Source organism: Pinus tabuliformis, chromosome 7 (assembly GCF_031772625.1).
Source record: "Pinus tabuliformis cultivar Carrire ecotype Pingquan chromosome 7, CPIR1, whole genome shotgun sequence".
In the NCBI taxonomy this organism is placed as follows: domain Eukaryota; kingdom Viridiplantae; phylum Streptophyta; class Pinopsida; order Pinales; family Pinaceae; genus Pinus; species Pinus tabuliformis.
Genome location: NC_142293.1, coordinates 1,423,598,386 through 1,423,614,719, shown reverse-complemented (window position 1 = coordinate 1,423,614,719; position 16,334 = coordinate 1,423,598,386). Strand labels below are relative to the sequence as shown.

Here is a 16,334-nt window from a genome sequence, read left to right as displayed (position 1 = left end):
TTTACTCCAACAGTGTTTATACATTAATTCTCTCGTTGCTTGAGTTTACTTCAGTGTACCATTGAAACGTGGACGGGCCCTGCGTGGATTGGTATACTGTTAATTTCATTTCCTTAGAAGTTTTCGAATTCGAATAGAACACATAGTGTTTAATGTTATTTCCATGCTTATGATTTTGTCAATTTGATTTGAAATTCTCACAAATGGTATTTATGGTGATAGCTTGAAGATTTCATCGTTAAGATCATTGAACCATATCTTGTAAAATATTTGATCTATCGTTATATTTTGAAGCATCTCCATAGACTCTGTTTTTCATGCATTTAAATTTTTGTGTGCTTTTGATTGCTTTTGATTTTCCATGAATGCTCAAGTGTTAACTAGACATAGCTTTTGTGCATAGCATCCTTGTAAGGGGATCAAAATCTCAGTCTAGTAATACACTGTATCCTTAGGACAGTTAGATAAGTTAGGTGATCTGAGTGTTAAAGTGAGAGGAAACATATCTTAACCTCCTGTAAAGAAGTACTGCAACCTATCACAATAAACACTTAGTTAGGAATCCTTTATGTCTATAGACTGTAGACGCATGCCTCGAAGTTTACCGACCCTGGTTGATAATAAATCTAGTCTAATCTAGCACCCTAGATTGGCCACTACAATTGGGCAAGTGAGGAAACTATATCCTCACTTAAACAATGCTTGAAAACCAACTTTTGGTGGTCCAAAATCCTTTTCAATGGGAAGGCATGATCCAAATGGATCCAAGAAACACTCTTTGTCTTCAAAACTTAAATAAAATCATGCCAAAACTAAGGAAAAATAGCTTAAGGAAGCCTTTAAAACCACTATAAGGAGGCAAAAACCCATGAAATCAATGGAAAAACAGAGTATTGGAGGTGGAATCAATGATGCACAATGGCCATCAGATCTGGCCAATCAACGGTCTAGATATGAGCGGCAAATCGCAATCTGTGGTGACATTCAGTAGAGATTAGCGGGATCCACATAGGAGATGCAACAACGATTATTAGTTATCAGCGCAGAGCTCATGAAAGTTGCGACGACGATTGGCAGAGTTGATTTGGACCATTGATCAAATGCGCCAATCGATGGCCCATATTACATCGTTGGATCGATATCGGAGATTGCAGAAGCGCTTACAACGGCCCGGGGATTATTGCGATGAGCGATAGCGATATCGCAATTGGAGCAGCCTAACAGAGTGGGGTTATCGTACATACATACATGCGATCCGATGGACCGGACCCGATGAATTATAAGCCATATTAAATGAATCTTAGATCTGCCAAGCTTCATTTTTAATGTATTTCGTAGTTTCGTTTGTTAAACGAAATGTGAAGGGGAAAGCGCTGATGCAATAAGCTGGATCCGAAAGGGTACCTTAAGGCCATTACATATAATTTCAATTCTAGGGAAAGCCATCCCTAATGCATTATCATAGTTCTTAATACATTTATGAGACACAAGGGACAGAGCCCTTCTGATATGCGATAGTGACTTGTGGATGGGCCCGATAAAGGAATGAATCATAGTTAAGGACTTTTAAAGTCCGAGATATTGAGTTTTGGCATAATTTCTCTGTGAAAATACATTTTCACTGTGAAAACAGAGTGCGGCCGTTTCAGGAGTTTCAGAGGCCCGAGGCACTTTGGCGTTACAGAATGGGTGGCCACCTCCTCTCCATGCGTTAAGCAATGATTTTATAACGCTGGTAGATGGATTCAAAGCGTGTAGAGGCCGAGGAGACAGAGAGACAGGAACATGAAGCGAACAGGCAGTGTTGGATTTAAAGCCACAGACAGAGAGTGCAACAAAGGGGGTAGTATTGCAGGGAAATGCCAAGACAAAGTTAGCACAACGATAAAGAGCATTGAAGGAGTCTGTGTACTCAAAGAGAACTTGAGAGGTTCAAGTAAAGCTCTTATTATTGTATTCTGTTGTATGTGAGGCTCAAATTGAGCTCAATGTTGTAAAAAGAACTATGCTTGAAGACATAATAGGGAGGCCACCACTGAAGGCTAGACTAGGAGATGTAGCCGAGGAGTTTGGGTGAACTCCTTATTAAATTTGTTGTGTTATGTGTTGTTTATTATGTTTTGTTTACTGCTTCATTGTCTATGCATTTCGCAATCTTATTGATCCATTGCATAAAATGACATAGACAAATCCATGCACATAAGTCTGTAATACCTTATTATTGTCTTAGATCTCATTATCAGATCAAACCCAATAAGTAGGTCCTCACCAACTAGATTGATACAATAAGAAATATGAAAAGGCTAGAATAATTATCCTTGAAGGAGTCAAGGATCACATCATACCTCACCTATCCATCACGAAGCCATCTAAGGCTCTATGGACAGTCATCATAGGGTTATACCAGGGTTCAAGTGAGGCCAGGAAGCTAGTACTTAGAAAAATACTCAAAAACATTAGGATGGTGAAGTCTGAGTCCATGGGCTCATATCTCACTAGGTTCACTCAAGTGAGGGATGAGCTTGTTGGAGTTAGGGAGACAATATCGTACAAAGACCTATTCAATTTTGTGTTGTTGGGTTTTCCCAACTCATGAGAAAAATTTACTAATGTTATTAGTGGCAAAGAAAATCTACCAGGTTGGGAGAAGTTATGGAGTGATTGCATCCAAGGGGAGATTCAGAAGCAAGCCAAAGCAGGGACTCACGCAAATAAAAAGGAAGAGAAGAACTTTTCCTTAGCTGGAAAAGGGGGCAAGGAAAAGGGAAAGAAAAGTGTTGGATGGGCTGAGTCCAGATCCATAGGTGAGAAGAAGAAGAAATATCTTATTAATATAAAATGCCTCTCTAGCCATTAATTTGGACATTAATCCACCAAATGTCAAAGTAGGAATAAGAGATCCAAGAAGGACCATGTAGCAGCATCAGAAAAAGGTGGAGGATTTCACTTCTCACTTTAAGAGGGAGTTCTCATTCATAGCTTGCATGGCAAGCTCAGTGGATAGAAATGTGTGGTATGTTGATATTGGAGCATCCTATCACATGACCAGGAACAAAGAGTATTTCATCTAGTTGATTGAAAAGGACGTGAAAGTTCACATAAAGCTTGGAGATGATGGTAGGTACCTAGCCAAGGGCATGGGTACTGTCAAGTTTGAGAGGGTGTCCAAGAATCCTCTTTATCTAAGATATTTTCTTTACGTCCCAAGGTTGAAAGAAAACCTCAATTCAGTCTCAACCTTAGAGAACAAGGGTTATGAGGTTATCTTCCATAGAGGAAACACCTTTATCAAGCATTTCAACTCTGAAGTAGCTAGGCATATTAGAGTTAGCATGAAGAACCTATATAGAATTTAGTTTGATATAAACGTGGCCTTGAGTAGTAGAGGAGTTAGTGAGAAAAGTCATGACCTTGGGGAGCTTTAGCATAGGCATATGGGTCACTTATACCATGGAGCATTGAAGATTCTCAGAGAGTTTTCCATAGGACTGCCATAGTGTAGTGTTGACCAGCATGACATGTGCAAGGGTTGCAAAATTGGAAAGTATGCCAATACATCCTTCCCTAACAAAGACAACAAAGTTGAGAGCATCTTGGAGCTGGTTCATTCGGATGTTTGTGGACCATTCTCCTCTCTATCCCTTATGGGATAAATATATCATGTCACCTTCATTGATGACCACTCGAGAAAGACTTGGATCTTCTTCATGAAGAAGAAAGATGAAGTCTTCTCAAAGTTTGTGGAGTTTAAAGCCTTGGTGGAGAACCAAATAGGTAAAAAGATCAAGGAACCGAGGTTAGGCAATGGTGGGGAGTACATCTCCAATGCCTTCAAGGAGTTGTGTCCCAAGGAGGGAATTAGGATATGGCTCACCATGCCTTATAACCCTTAGTAGAATGAGCACAAGAACCAAAGAACTGTTGAAATGGCTAAGGACATGTTGCATGACTAAGGGTTGCTGATGTTCCTTTGGGTAGAGGAAATCAACATTTTGAAAAATATTTTCCCACACAAGGTGTTAGGCAGAGTCACACCATAGGAGGTTTTCACAAGAAATAAGTCTGATGTGTCTCACTTCTGAATTTTTGGTATTATTGTTTATTGCCATGTGCCTTTTGATAAATGGAAGAAATTGGAGCCCACAGCAGAAAAGGGTATTTTTGTGGTCTACACAAATATGTTTAAGGTGTATAAGGTGTAATTCTCAACACTCAGAAAGAGAACAATCAGGCGTGATGTGAAGTTTGAGGAAGAAATGGTTCTGAGGAAGCCTTGGAGCATGAGCACGATGTAACATAGGAGGAGTAGCAATAAGCTCCCAAGGAGGAGGCTCAATCAACTCCTTAGACTTCATCACAACAAGTTATTGGGAAGACTGAGAAACATGCAAATGAGTAGAAAGAGCAGGAAAAGGAGGAGAGAGTAGAGTGAGAGGGGACCACTCATCCAATGACTCCTAGTATAGGGAGAGGATGAGCCAAGTGGGTAGATCAGTTGATCATGGAATCTCATGAGACAGTTGGAGCTCCCAACTCCACATTTAGACATAGTAAACAACCATAGAGATATACAGGTTACATGGTATTGATGGCTGAGTTGATAGACTCGGAGCCTTCTTGTTATAAGGAGGAAACCTCTTAGAAGGTATGGCTATATTCCATGTTAGAGGAATGTTCCTTCATCATGATGAATGCCATTTAGGAGATTGTGCCAAGACTGGTTGGAAAGTCAGTGGTTGGTTCATGTTTCTTGTATAAGATTAAGCATGCAATTGATGGGATTTTGGAAAATTTCAAGGCTAGATTTGTGGCCAAATGGTTCTCTCAATTTGAAGGGATGGACTACAATGAGACGTTTGCACCTGTGGCCCAATACTCATCCATTAGAACTATATTGGATATTGCAACACAAATGGGGTGGGAGATCTACCAAATCGACACGAATACTGCCTTCCTTGATGAAGTTGTTGAGGAAAAGATATATGTTGAGAAGCCTAAGGGGTTTGAGACTTTCAATAGAGACATGCATGTTTTCAAGTTGAAGAGAGCCCTTTATGGGCTCAAGCAGTCACCGAGGGCATGGTGTACCTAGACACACAACTACCTTCTACGATTTGGCTTCACCAAGAGTTAAGTTGGCCCTAACTTGTATTATATTGTGGTTGTGGGGAAACCTCTAATTATTGTGCTACATGTTGATGATTTGGTATTAATAGGGGATGAGAGGCTCATTGGTGATTGCAAGAGAGATCTCGTAGAGGAGTTTGAGATGAAGGATATAGGGTTGATGCACTATTTCCTTGTGCATGAGGTATGGCAGGGTGAATGGGAGATATTATTGGGGCAGGGAAGGTACACGCACGATATTCTCAAGAGGTTCGACATGCAGGAGTGCAGGGCCATGACCATACGTCTAGTAACAAAATGGAGCAAGGTGTATGCTTGATGCCACACTTTACAAGAAACTTATTGGGTGGTTGATGTATCTGGTGAACATGCAATCAACCATTTTCTTTGCAGTTAACCAATTGAGCTATTTCATTGTTGATTAGACTAATGTGCATTGGGGTTTTGCTAAGCACGTGTTGAGGTATATCATGGGCACAACAAATTATGGGTTGTTTTATAGGCAAGTTGATGGAGTGAGGATTCAAGGCTTCACAAATACACATTGGGTATGGGTTCAACAAACAAGAAGAGAACTTAAGGTTGTACTTTCAGTGTTGGGTTAATAGTTGTTTCTTGGTTCAAAAAGAATCAGAGATCAGTGGTATTAAGCTCAGCTAAGGCTAAGTACACAACTTCTAGACTGGTAGCCTGCGAGGCCATATGTTTGAGGAAACTACTTATTAGGTTGTTCAGTCAAAAGTTGTAGCACACAGTCATATGCTGCAACAATTAGAACTGAATCAAACTCTCTGCAAATCCAATGTTTCATGACCACTCCAAGAAAATCAAGATCTCATACCACCATATCATAGGTTATGTTCAAAGAGCTAAAGTTAGACTCCAGTGCATGCTTTTAGAGGAGAAAACATCAGATATTTTGACCAAAGAATTGGCAAGAGGCATATTTGTCTACTTTAGAGATAAATTAGGTGTAGTACATAACACCTTCCTCTCTAACAGGGAGTGTTAAATGGACTTAGAGGAGGAAGGGTTCAACTAAATTTAGAGGTGCACTAAATTTAGCAAGGGGACCATGGGTGGGCTAAAGGAACATTTTACACTTTATCTCACTATTTTGACTTGGGAAATTTTTAATTTTCTTATAATCAAAATTATTTGAAGTGATCTCAATCATCCATTGAGATCTAATCTCAACCATTTGTGGAGATGGTGGGTCCAAGTAAACTTCAAAGGAGGAAAAGGGTTCAGACTAGGCTCATGATGCACCAGACAACTTGTGTGTTCAACTCAACAGAAGAAGGGTGTCCATTTCAACGCTTAGGGTTTTCAGTTCAACGCAACAAGGGAAAGAAAGAGAGGTCAAACAACCTCAAATTTTTCAATGAGTGTTCATCTTCAACTACGCAGAGGAGCCATATGGATTTGTACGATTTCGTATAGTGCACAGGTAGCTAGGCCAAGAGGTAGAGAAGGGAACAAATCAATTTATGTTATGGGTTTTGTTGAGTGAAGAGAAGGCTTCCCTCTTTGTAATCTTTTTCTGAATAGTTTGTTGAAGCATAATAAGAACACACAAGTTGGCAGGTTTTCTCCGGTTGGGGTTTCCTGGGTAAATTTATAGTGTATTATTTTTATGGTGTGCTTGTGTCTTCAAGTTTGTTTTTCCATTGCAATATTTTGTTAGAAAACTCAATATATTTGATCAATGCTTTTGAAAGTTCATGTTTAGTTTTTCATTTCTAAAATTTCATTAAATTAGTTGTTGGTTTTAAAAATTAACACTAGAAAGTACTTTTGCGCCTATTTATAGCTTGTTGGATTAATCACATCAAAAAGTTTTCACAAAACCAAAACATGTTTTAAATGATTGCATCCTAATATTCTCAAACCCATTGTCTGTCTGTGCTTATAGAATTGTATCCTCTTTGTTACATTTCTCTCTTTGACTCCGAATCTACAATTACTTTTAAAGTATGGGAATTCGAAGACAAAGAATGTAAAAAAAAAATACAGAACAAGGGATTCCCTTTGAGTTTTAACAGAAGCCAACTGACGATATTTCATTTTTGTTGACCTAAGGACAAATTGTTATTGTTGAAATATTTCCAAAACTTTCTGACCTACATGAACCAATCAAATAAAAGTATGCATTTTGTATTGATTACATAATAATCAAGCTATAAGTATTTGAGCATGTATAACAACATATAGGTGGATAATGCCAGATGAGTAAAAAATGTCAAATTGCACAAAAGGTTATTGCAGTCTTCTTTTCATGACTTTTTCCTGACCTATCTAAATTAGCAGGTGTTCAAGAGATTTCATTCGCTTTCCCTTGCTCAAATCAAAAGTTGTTGCCCTAAATCTATTTATTTTCATTTCTAGTTTGGTTACACTTGCTCAATTCAAAAGTTGTTTCCCCACATATGTTCAGTTTATAATTAGGTAAGATGGGAAACATAAATGGGGCATTTGATTATAACTCAATCTTGTAGATAAATCAACGTAATATTTTCATTTATATCATTCAAAAGTTTTCTACACTTTTTATCCAATTCTAGTGGGTATGGACATCCTTACTATAGAGGCCTTGTTCTTTTTTTTGGTTACTTCATCTTGTATTTTAGTATTTATACTCTTTCTTTACTTCATTTTGTATTTTAATATTTGGGATTCTTAAATTTGTTCAATTTTTCCTCTGACTTTTGTTCTAAGAGATGTTTTAGCACTTTCCTATTGTAATTTTGATATATATACTCATCAATTCCATTAACCTATGTTTATGATCATTATATAGTCAATAAGTCGAAATCAATAAACCAACCCGCTTTAGGAGAACCCCTCAATAATTCAATCTATGAATTTTTTTTTGAAGGTGTTGATACCTTTTAATAGCTTCTAGCTATAGAAATACCACCTTGGTGGCCTCTTTCTGTGCTTCATGTCATTGCAAGGCAAGGCCTAGTCTAGCCTCACACAATTAGATGACAAAAGGATTGACTTTAGAAGTTTAACCACAATACACTAGTGCGCCTAGAAAGCACTTGACATCCTTGATCATAATGCTAGAGGAATTACATTACATAAAGTAAAGGACAACGTCCACAAATCAAGATTTTCATTTCTTTTAAATACCCATGCTGCTTTAAGCATATCTTATTTTTTCATTTAATATTGTAATTAAAAAAATCTTTAGATATATAAAAAAACTAATGTAACTTGCGAAACACTCATGCATAAATCATAAAGTAGAAGTAGAATACAAATAATTTACGCAATTCTAACCTTGTAGCAATAATTGTGGCAGAAACAATCATAAACACGAGTACAAACAAGCCCCACATATTTTTTCATGGGAAGAATTAAAAGTATCTTTGATTGTGGTTGGGCAAGCAACATGTAATGCAAGAACAATAGTTATTTTGCTTAAGGAGACTTGTTGGCTTCTAGAGATTTAAACAAGACACCCAAATATACCGATGATTTGGGTATTAGAACAACAATTATTTTTCTTAATTAAATGGGTTATGTGTATGTGATATGTTTAAAGTAATAAACAAGCAATTGCACCACATGTTGCAAAGGAAATGTCGTAAGGCAGTAGCGTAGGAAATGGTGGCATAGAAGAAAGAAGTCAATTTTTTATGCAATTTTGTTTCTTTATTGGCATTTATTTTTTGTCATATTAGGGTGTTTTTCTATCTACACTAAAATACCTGTGATGTCCAGCACTATGTATGGGGTTTCATTTTCAAGATTTTATTGTCTATAGTAAGGAATATTTCAAAGGTTTTCTATAGTAGGAAGAAGACTAGGTTGCTACACTTTCCATTGGTCATGTCTCTCTTGCAAAAAACATAGAGAACAAGAAGCAATGTAGGTGGATTTATTTCAGTAACACAATAGTAGCTAGATCTCGAGCTTATGATTTGTAATCCTGGGATGCTAGTTTGAAATTTCACATTGATAAGGAGACTCCATGTTAAGGGCTTGATGAAAATGTTTCATTGACAACCATGCCTTTGAATTCCTTCACTAGTTGAACTAATATATTGGGATTTTGGTTTTCTTGAAGTTGAAATTGTGTGCTACGGAATCAATCGAGACAATCCATGGTTGGTATTTCATCTTGTCATGAATATGCATGGAAATTTCATCTTGTTCACCTATTAGGGCACGAATATAAATTTTCAATGGGTTATAGTTACCTTTTTTTAAAATATTTTTCTTGATAAACACCTGAATTTGAACGGGTGTGATGTAAATTATTGTCTCTATTTGGACCTTTATTGGAGGAAGCATCTAAATTTGAATTCTAGGCTTGGAAGTGCCTTGGGCTTTTGATTGAATTCTCAAGAATCTCAGGGATCATGGCTTTGAATGTTGCCCTAATTTGTGAGATCTTAAATAAGGTAGATGGCACAATAATTGCCAATGTAAAGTGTGCATCCTCTATTTTCCATTCTGCAACAATAGAAGAGAAATCTTGAGAGGAACTATGCTTCTCACTATGGCCTTCCATTAGAAATGAAAATGTAAGAAATTTGATTTCTGCATAGGGAAGGTTTCATAAGTTCTACACAGATTTCTTTCCAACGGTTTTGTTTACAGAGAAAGTTTCTACTATTAACTGCAATTTGGAATTCAACAAATCAGAAGAATCGTGGTTTGAGTATTATGATAGAGATATCCATAGTGTTTCTTCTCTGATTTTGTTTCCCTTGTTGATGTGCATTATAGAGATAAAGAAATTTATTCCAAAATACTTTAGGGAATCCCAGGTGCAGCTGATAGTAATGGTTGGTTCTCTAACTCACCTTTCAGTATTGATTTCCTAATTACTTTTGACAAAGCCAAGAACAAAGAGAGCCAGGCTAATATCTCCTTAGCAGAAGGGTTTCCACCAATCACATCTCTTGAGAGGGAAAGGAAAGATGGGAAACTTTGGAGAGAGATTTGGAACAACATAAGGCTTAGTTGGATCCTTGTGAATAGAAGGGAAAAAAAACAGTCAACCTTTCAAGTTGGAGTCCTTTAGGAAAACAAAAACATTAGCCTATTGACAATGATTTCCTTTTTTTATCAAGTTCCATACTTCATTATCATAAAATTCTGCCTTTTGTGGTTGTTTAGGGCACCTTGTGACAAAGTGCATAATTTCAGATGATGGTGTTGGAGATGTTCTCATACAACTCTGAAGTTAACTGAGCTTGGCATACAGTTGGAAGACGTGGGAGGTGCACATGTGAATGGAAGGAACAATCTGATCATCCTTAAAAGAGCTATGAGCTGCCACAAAACAATGAATTATAATAATGTTTTAGCATATTATCATCAATTTTTGAAAGCACAGAGTGAGTTGAAGGTTGAGAAGATGAATAATGAAAGATTAATTAATACAGTTTGTGTTCTAGGTGGAATTACTACATTTTCCATTAGTTGTTTTGTTGTTCTTTAAGAAATAAATGGTTGATGCTAGTGTTCTATGACCAGTTTCAAATCCAGAGAGAACTGCAGACTCTTTGTGCCCTAAAAATTCATTGATATTGTGCAACATTTCAGTTGGATTTCTGAATTTGATAGAGCTTAGTATAGCAGGGTGAATGGCATATGATAAAGTTACCGATCAAACAAGAACTATTACCTCAAAACGAGAACTCTAGCCAAAAACCCCCCAAAAAACATGAAAAAACAGGTTGAAAACGAGAAGTGTTGGTGTTGAAATAACAATTTTTTTTTTTTTTAGAGTAAATTTTCAACATTTTTTAGAAATGGCAGTAAAACCCAACTTTTTGTGTTCAAAAGATACCCCGAAAACAAAAAGTGTTGATGCTGGAATAAAATTCACTATTTATTTATTTATTTATTTTTCTAGGGTAGATTTTCAAATTTTTTTAATAATGAAATTAAAGATAAAATATCAGGAATTCTAAGAACTTTAAATTTCCAATGTTTTCAATCATGACATTAAAGATAAAATATCATGTCCTTGAAAAACCTTAAAATTCCTGAAAATTCCAACAATTTTCAGTTATGGTGTTAAAAGAAAAAATACTTATAATTGTTTTCAACCATAGCATTAAAGATAAAATATCACGACTTAAAAAAACATTAAAATCTTGACAAATTTTCAACCGAGGAATTAAAAACGAAGATTATGACTACAGAAAAACCTTAAGTTTTCAAAATATTTCAAGCATGACTTTATGGAAAAAAAATTATGACTAAAAAACCTTTAAAAATGAACATTTGAATGAAAAAGTTATTATACCAAGAGTAATTTATTTTTAAAATGTTAAATGCACAAAAATTTTAAAATCTTAGCCTAAGACAACTTGATACATTGCAACAAAAATTTAAAAATCAACCATCAAATTGACATGTAGTGTTGGTGAACTCAATTCATTGTAATGAAAACTTAAAGACCAACTATGAAATTGACATTTTGTGGGGCAAACTCTATTCATTATAACTAAAATTTTAAAATCAACTATCAAATTGCATATAATGGGATCAGGTTGCTAGTCGAGCATTAACATGTACCCTGCAAAAAAAATACAAAATAAAAAATTATATATATATATATATATGTGTGTGTGTGTGTGTGTGAAAACAAAAATTCAAATATTGAAAGTAAATAAAAACAAAAAGAATTAAAAAATATGAAAAAAATCGGGACAATATTAAAAAAAGACATAATTCAAGAAAAGAAAAACATCAAAAACATTTCTTTTAAGTTAAAAAAATAAAAAAACCCCATAATTAAAAAACATAAATAAAATTAAAAATTTTAAAAATGGAAAAAAAAGAGAGTTTAGAAAATTAAATTAAAAAAAGAGTTTAAAAAATTAAAAATTAGAAAAAAAAACTAATCATATTTAAAACCAATTAAATTAAAAAAAATTGCCCCCAGGGCTGCCTAGGTCAATTCTTGGATTCAACCTAGGCTGCCTTCGGCCATGGCCACCTGGGTCACGGGGCCTCAAGTCTTGTTGGGGCAACACTGTACAGTGTCGCCCCAGCCAGGCCCAAGGCCACACGGCTCTAGGCAGCCACAACCGTGGCTGCGAGGCCTTGGGACTGTCTGGGGCAGGCGCTATGCCGACTAGGCACGAGGCGAGCAATGCGTAGCACCTGCCCCATCCAAGCCTGAGGCCCCATGACCTTGGGTGACCAAATCCATGCTCGGTCGTGGTCGCCCAAGGTCGCAAGGCCTTGGGTTTAACTAGGGTGGGTGATGTGCAATGCCGCCCTGGCCAGACCCAAGGACCCACGACCAAGACTTTAAAGGCACCAGGATGTCTTTAAAAAATGTTGTTGGAACATAAGCTATAATGTTAGAGTGGAGGACATAAAATATGAAGTCCTTCAAAGCTTTGACCAGGGCGTAAGCCTTCTTTTCCAAGATATTATATTTCAACTCAGCCTCTCGTAGTACTTGGCTAAAGAAGGCTATAGGCTACTCATGACCTTCACTATTCTTTTGCAATAAAAAAACGACTATTGTATGAGGGGAGGTGAAATAAAATATGTAAAATGGTGTTGAATAATCCGGGTTGACTAAGACAGGAGCCTCTGCAAAATCTCTCTTGATCCTAGAGAAGGATTCCTTGGAATTTGTGTTCCACTTCATTACATTCTCCTTCTTCAACATCTCCATGATATCTTTCACTATTTCTGCATAGTTGGGTATAAATCTTCTCAAGAAGTTAATCCTTCCTAAGAACACCTGGACCTCTTTTTTATTTCTAGGCAGGGAAATGTGATTGATGGCTTCCACACGCTTGGGATCAATCTTCACCCCTTCTTGTACTACTATATGCCCCAACAACTTACCTTCACTCAGAGCGAACTGATATTTCTTTGGATTCAAAGGCAACCCATATTTCTTTCATTTCTCATAAGTGAGTTTCAAATGCACAATATACTCCTCATTTGTTTTAGAAAATAATGTGATATCATTCAAGTAGACCACTATGAATTTGTCTTGTTCTCCCACACATGCTATATCTATGGCCCTTTGGAAAGTTGCTTATGTATTTATAAGTCTGAATGGAATTCTAACGTACATGAAGGTTCCCTAGGGTGTAATGAATGTAATTTTCTTTTTGTTGTCGGGATGCACTACTACCTAATTATACCCTGAAAAGTCGTCCATCATGGACATCCGAGTTGAGACCACTACTTTCTGTAATATATAATCCATTTTTGGCAATGGGCAGTTGTCTTTTAGTGAAGCTTTGTTGAGGTTTATGAAATCCTCACACAACCTTATCTCTCCATTGTTTTTCCTGACAGGAACCAGGTTTGCCACCTACTCAAAGTGTCTCTAGGGTACAATGATACTGGCCTGAAGTAACTTCCTTACTGCCTTCTCAATGGATGGGATTAAAAGAGGCTTGATCTATCTGAGTTTATGCTTACAAGGCTTCATTCTATTTTTTGAGGGAATCTTGTGTTAAATAACATTTGTATCAAATGTATTTAAATCATCATATGACCAATAAAATACATCTTTATAGGTTCTAAAGAGATTTAAGTACCATTGTTTATATTGATGAGGGATCCCTTTTGACAACCTGATCATTTGGGGTTTGCTCTTGGAGCCAATGTTGCAATCCTCCACTTGTTCATTGACTCCCTATTTAGCAGGTTTTGAGGCCATGTCGTTGGATTTGAATAGGCTATCCAAAGGAACTAGAACATGGGGAGTAGTGTTTCTCTTTAGCCGCAAAACTCTATGCCCTACAATAGTTTCTTCCCGAGTAGTAGGTTATTGCTCTATCACTTTTTTTTCTTCCTAGTCGATCACAGAATTGGAGAATTTCCCAATGAATTCCTTAAAGCGATTGATTTTTTCATCATCTTTGAACACCTGCCAGTGTCTTACATTATCAAGCACTGAGGGTCTATATCTAAATTCGACTTCATATTAGAGAAGTGGAGTTTGTGGTGGCTTAAAATTACTTCCAGCTATAGCCAATGAGTCAGCCATTCGATTTCCTTCCCTGGGTAAGAATTGGACATTAAAATCGAGGAATAAATTGTACATTAAATCCCAAACCTCATTTTTGTAAGCCCTTACCCTGGGGTGCTTAGTCTGACATTGGTTCTTGATTTTCTTTACCACTAGTTCCTAGTCTCCAAACCTAGTCAGGCATTCAATGTTCAAATTTCTCACTGCTTGCAGGCCTAACAGTAATGCCTCATACTCTACCACATTATTGGTTGCCTCAAATTCCAATTTGAATGAGAGAGGGATCAAGATACCCTCGGGAGATATCAACAACACTCCTGCTCCATTACCTTCCTTAGAATTAGCACCATCAAAATAAAAATTCTAGACTTTGTTACAATCTCTGAGCTGCTGATGTAATTGAGTTGTGGACTGTACCTATGTTTCCTCTAAAATAAAGTCATCTTCTTTTAGTAGTAAGCAGGAGAGATCCCTTTCTTTCCCATACACAAGAGCATTATTTGGGCAATCAACTTTCGTAACTATTTTAACAAAACTTGATTCTCTATACAATCATCTTTCTTCTCCAGCAAAGATAGGGATGGTAGCATAGGTTAAGTCCAAATTGATGGAACCTCCAATCTTTGATCCCCAAGATTTGGACAAAAGCATAATGAACCTTGCAGGGATATCAACTACTACAATGTCCATTACTATACTTTTTAATGGGATCTGAGCCAAATTCACCACTAAATCCTTTATCATTCCCGATCACTTTACCCTCTTAGAGTCAAAAGAGTATATATCTTTGTATGGTCTGGTTATCTGCAGACCTAGTTTCTCCATTACTAATAGTGACATCAAGTTTTGAGAAGTGCTCGACTCCAACATGCAGTTACGAAGAAGGAGGTCAAGTACTATTAGAATAACATAAAAAGGTGTTGTGGAGGGATCTTGTTCTTCAAAATGGGGTCCAAAGATGACCATTAGCCTTTCTTCTTAGAGATTTAAACTATCATGCAATTGTAATGAAGCAAGGGGAAGCATGAACTGGGAAACTTAGGCCTTATAGGTGGGTTGTTTCAAGAGCTCAACTAATGGGACTGAGATTTTGACTTTCTAAAGATCTTTTTCAAGATTAAAGATAGCAGGTCCATTTTCTACAGCGCTAACCTCTGTCAGCTCTTTTTATTTTTCATAGATGGGCCTAGAGGGGGGTGACTTCTCTTGTTTGACTTCGGGTTATGGCGATTTTGGTCTAAGGAATCCTTCTTTTTTTGAATAATTGGATCTGAATGTCGCTTCCCCTTGTCAGTTGGCTTAAGTAGCTCTTTGGAGGAACCACCTTCGTTTGGGTCTTGTCCCCTTGATCTCTTTCTAGATGACTAAAGATCATATGTCCTATGCAGCTGAGCCTACATGAAATCAACAAATTTCTTGTAGTAATCATCAATCTCACCATTGTTTAGTATTGCATTGAGCTCATCCCCCTCTTCTTCATACATTTTAACTTCTTGTTCTTCATTAGATAAAGAGGAATACAGGGTCCCCTGAACTTCATTGGCATCTTATATCTGCTCCTCCAGATCATCTTCTATATATAATGGAGGATTATTCTTTCCTCTCCCCTTGCAATATCTGTAGGGGAGGATTTCTGTATTGGGGATTGAAACCTTGATTAGAAGCCTGGGAGTTCTGTCATGGAAGGTTTTTATTTTCTAGCTCTAGTTTTATCAATTTATTTGATAATTTATTTATTAACTTATCCATTTCCTCCTTTTTCTATTCTTGGGATTCTCTTCCATGACCCGAGGAAGTTTCTTCCTCTTTCCCTAGGGTCTGTTCTATTTCTTAACTTCCCATTTGATGTAAAATTTGCTTCTACCTCGAGAGCATCAATTTGAATCTGGTCCAGGGTATGGGACTTCCTCTCTCGAAGTGTGAAACTGAACTCTGATTCAAAGGCTCCAGCAATAACTACTCTGGCAGTGACCTGTGGAGGTTTTATCTCGACAAGTATACTATTATACAGTTTATCAAATCTCCTTATAAGACCAGAGACATCCTCATCATGTTTCATTTTCATAACATTGAACTTAGTAGGAATATATCCATGGTTTCTCTTTTCTTCCCACTTCTGCATAAAAGAGTTTTCCATCTCTTCCCAAGTAGTAATGGAAGCATACGACAAGGATTTGAACCATTTCCTAGCTTCACCATCCAGAGATTGGACGAAGCGCCTTAGAAC

General features: G+C 36.9%; 1 pseudogene; it reads left to right on the top strand.

Moving 5' to 3' along the window:
* The first annotated feature begins 9,500 nt into the window (after window positions 1-9,500).
* On the top strand, window positions 9,501-10,588 carry LOC149253016 (putative F-box protein At2g36090; annotated as a pseudogene).
* The last annotated feature ends 5,746 nt before the right edge of the window (window positions 10,589-16,334 follow it).